Genomic DNA, 4,111 nt, shown 5'->3' with positions numbered 1-4,111 from the left:
TAAGATCTCATGACCCTGCTTCCTCCCAGTCCCCTCACAGGACATTTTCTTCCCACAGGTGGAAAAGGAGGGAGCTACTCTCTCCTTACATGCAGGAGCTACTCTCAGGCTGCGTGTAAGTGGTGGGGGTGGGAGTGTGGAGGAGCTCACCCATCCCATAATTCCTCCTGTCCCATGTCTCCTGTGGGCTCTGACCAGGTCCTGTTTTTGTTCTACCCCAGCCAGCGACAGTGCCCAGGGCTCTGATGTGTCTCTCACGGCTTGAAAAGGTGAGATTCTTGGGGTCTAGAGTCAGGGGCGGGGGAACAGAGGGGAAAGGTCTGCGTAATGGAGATTCTTTGATTGTGACGTTTCGAGTGTGTGGTGGCTGTTCAGAGTGTCATCACTTACCATGACTGACTTGAATTTGTTCATGACTGTTGTTTTCTGTAGCCTGAGACAACTGTCTTGTGTGGGACTGAGATGCAGGATTTCTTCACACCTCCCTTTTGTGACTTCAAGATACTCTGGCATCTCTTTCTGCAAAGGCATCTGAATGTGTCTGCGTCCCTGTTAGCATAATGTGAGGAGGTGGAGAGACAGCCCACCCCCGTGTCCACCGTGACCCCTGTTCCCACGCTGACCAGTGTTTCCTCCCCAGTCATCTTTCCTGTTCCAGAGAGGTGGGGCTGGATGTCTCCATCTCAGTCTCAACTTTATGTGCACTGAGCTGCAACTTCTTACTTCCCTACTGAAAATAAGAATCTGAATAGAAATTTGTTTTCTCAAATATCTGCTATGAGAGGTTGATGGATTAACTAAATAAGTAAACCCTAGAACTTGAGAGAGCAAATAAAGACCTGAGAACCTTCCAGAATCCGCATGTTCGCTGTGCTGAGTCTGTTGCAGGTGGGGGTGGAGAAGCCTGTGAGGAGCCCCGTGTGGACTGGGCCTGTGCCTAGTTGCTGTTCAGTTCTTCACGGGCTTTATGTGGTCAGTCCTCAGCTGGGTCACCTCACTGCTCCGTTGTCCTTGTCCCTTCAGTGGAACCTTGTCCAGCGGGAGCTGTGACCACAGAGGCTCAGACATCACCCAGGGCGGCCCCTGCGCACGGGGGTCTCTGTGCATTCTGAGACAAATTTTCAGACTCATTCACCTCCTGCCCTGCTTCTAGAGCTTCTGTTCTGCTCTGCTTTCCTGCCCTCTCTCCCTGCCCTGGTTCTAGTGATCTTGGTGCTGAATCCAATCCCAACTCATGAATCTATAAAGCAGAGTCTAATTTAGACTTATATTTGTCCGTGAAATTGGACCCATTATCAAGGACTGTTCTTTCCTGAAGAGAGAACCTGGTTGTGAGCTGCAGTGTGCTGTGGGGGGTGGGCACCAAGGGCGTGATTGACTGTGGAAAAGAATGAGGGCAAGGACTGAACCCTGGACCTCCAGTTGTAAGGGATGTGATCAGACCACACCCAGAGCAGACTGCACAGTTCTGACCCCAAGTCTAGAGGACACTTAGACAAGGAACTTCCATGTGTACGGGGATCACCCGGACATGGTGCTGAGATCCAGGAAGTCTGGAGTTGAGCTACAGATTCTGTATTTATGACAAGGCTGGAGTTCATGTTGCTGTTCTCCAGATTACACTTGGAGTATCAAGAACAGCAGGATCCCACATGTCTGAGCATCAGCCTCACCTCTAGGGCTTGTTATATAAACGATTCCTTGGTCTTGTGCATAATACTCTGAGACAGGGGTTCTGGGGAGTGGCCTGAGTATTTTCTAAGCTCCCGCCAGCAATCCTGTTGCTCAGCCAGATTGGGAACCACTGAGATCAGAGAGTGGCCAGGGTGGGTGGATGGGGTGGGTTTTCAAACCTGTTTAAAAGAGGATTTTTCTCACAGAAAGAAAAGGGAGGATGTGTATCATCAGTTATGAGCTGTGACATTCCCTGTTGTTCTCTCCACCATGGGGTAGACACCAGGTAGAGAATTCAGGATGTGGCTCTCGCACAAGGAACACCTGTGAATGCCGCTCTCTGACACCCGCCCACAGACTCATTTCACACTTACTTCTTGGAGCAAACCATGGAAACCAAATTTCTGTAATGTACACAAAAAGTCGTATATCTGGTATTGGGGGCTAGTTTTATTGTGGGGAAGGCCACAGAAGCAGGCTGGAAACTACACATCCAGGAACAGAATCCACAGCCCACCCTGGATCAGGTCCCTCCTGGGAACAACTGCCCCTGCTGCTGAGCACAGACGCCACTGCCCACACCTCTGACACCCTGATGCTGGACACTGGACCCTGAGGCCAGGAGAGACGTCACTGCTGCACCTGGTAATTAGACATCACTACTGCCATCAGCCATCTTTACTAAAATGTGTTCTGCACAGTCCCAGCCTCTCTGTCACCTCATTCTGGCTCCGAGTCTGGCAGTGATATAGGAGTTAAGAAGAAATTATTTAGACAGGTAGTGAAGGTATGGAAGGCTTTTAATGAAAAGCAGGCTCCAAATTATTTTCTTTTCTAACAAGGTGCAGCCTGTTATATCAAGCTTCAGACACAGACAAGTAAGCTGGAAGCTTGCACAGGTGAATGCCGGCAGCTGTGCGAATAGGAATGGGACACCTGGGACTGGGCGTGTTCACAATGGCGACTCCATCTTCCCTTCTCTTTGCCAGGTACGTTTACAGTAAGGAGCAGACAACCTGGGGCTGGCCAAGTGGAAAGTCCATTTGCATAATAGGATGAGGGTGGGGCGAACAGCCTTCCACACCCCTTATGTAAATATCACACCTGGTCCAACCAACCTGTGGGCCCTACATAAATCAGACAGCATCTCCTCAAGCCTGCCTGTAAAATCCGATGCACTGCCATTCCAGGCCAGAATTCCCTTTTGGGTGCCCCTCTCTCTCACAAGAAGAGAATTGTTCCCCTTTGTCTTTCTTTTGCCTATTAAATGCTTTGCTCCTAAACTCACTCCTCGTGTGTCAGTGTCCTTAATCTTCTTGGCGTGAGATGACACACCCTTAGTATTTACCTGAGACAATGACACCTCTTCAGCAGGTGGTCATCGGACTGGTGGAGCTTAAGACGTATGTCCATGATCAACTGCAGGGTGACTGGAGTCTTGTCCTCTTCCAAGGAGGGAGGTGGTGTCTGTCTTCTCTCAACATTTTGCATGTTGTAAACCAAAAATAAACATCAAAGCCACCCCCTCCTAACCATCTCAATTGACACCCTCAGCCAGGGTGCTCAAAAGTTAACCTGAAAGACTGGCTGAGGCCACCATGGGAAGCAGGTGTTGAACATGCCTCATTATGCCCTCTTCCCTTTTGGAATTCAGGAAAAGCTGACCAGCATTTGCTACCAACACAGACCTTCAATCTGATCAGAAACATTTACAATCTATTCTCTCTGAAGCCTGGCACCTGGAGGCATCATCTGCATGAGAAAATTTTGGACTCCACAACCTCTTATCATAACCCAGATATTTCCTTTCCATTGATAGTAACTCAATCAATTGCCAATCAGAAAAATTAAAAATCTAATTATAACCCAGAAGCACTACCCCGCAACCCTTGCTTTCTTCATATTGTCCCAACTTTCTGGATCGAAACAATGTATAGCTTAAATGTATTTGATTGATGTCTCATATGTTCCTAAAATGTATAACACCAACCTGTGCTCCAACCACCTTGAGCACATGTTCTCAGGGTCTCCTGAGGACTGCGTCATGGGCCGTGGTCCCTCATTTTTGGCTCAGAATTGATCTTTTCAAATATGCTACCGAGTTTGACTCTGTTCATTGACAGTGTGGAATTCTGATGTAGTAAGAGGGTTCAAGTGCTGGAGTGTGAGGGGTGGGAAAAAGTGACAAATTTTAATTATTGGAGCAGTGATCCAGGACGAGAACTTTATCTGGTACCTGGTAGGCACGCAGAGTGGCTGAATGAGCCAAGACTAATAAATAACATATTTCCACTCATTCCTTTGAGGATAGATTATTACATCAAGTTTTTGTCTTTCCCAGTTTATAGTCTAGATTATTGGAGTGGCATTGTGTGATGATGAAATGATTATTCAAATATCTCCCCTCAGCATTGTCTCTTACTAGGATTAAAACACC

General features: G+C 47.9%; 1 long non-coding RNA gene across 4 annotated transcripts; it reads left to right on the top strand.

Annotated features, from left to right (window-relative positions):
- On the top strand, positions 1 to 3,768 carry LOC116272953. Of its 4 annotated transcripts, none has more exons than XR_004181466.1 (5): positions 1 to 115; positions 222 to 269; positions 433 to 2,319; positions 2,517 to 2,663; positions 3,329 to 3,768. It is a non-coding gene; the product is annotated as an uncharacterized LOC116272953 (long non-coding RNA). The 4 variants fall into 4 exon arrangements; XR_004181467.1 differs by lacking the exon at positions 3,329 to 3,768 and adding an exon at positions 2,664 to 2,961 and having other exon boundaries at positions 2,517 to 2,573; XR_004181468.1 differs by lacking the exons at positions 2,517 to 2,663; positions 3,329 to 3,768 and adding an exon at positions 2,664 to 2,961.
- The last annotated feature ends 343 nt before the right edge of the window (positions 3,769 to 4,111 follow it).

Source organism: Papio anubis, unplaced genomic scaffold (genome assembly GCF_008728515.1).
Source record: "Papio anubis isolate 15944 unplaced genomic scaffold, Panubis1.0 scaffold2768, whole genome shotgun sequence".
NCBI lineage: Eukaryota > Metazoa > Chordata > Mammalia > Primates > Cercopithecidae > Papio > Papio anubis.
This window is presented reverse-complemented; position numbering and strand designations above follow the sequence as displayed.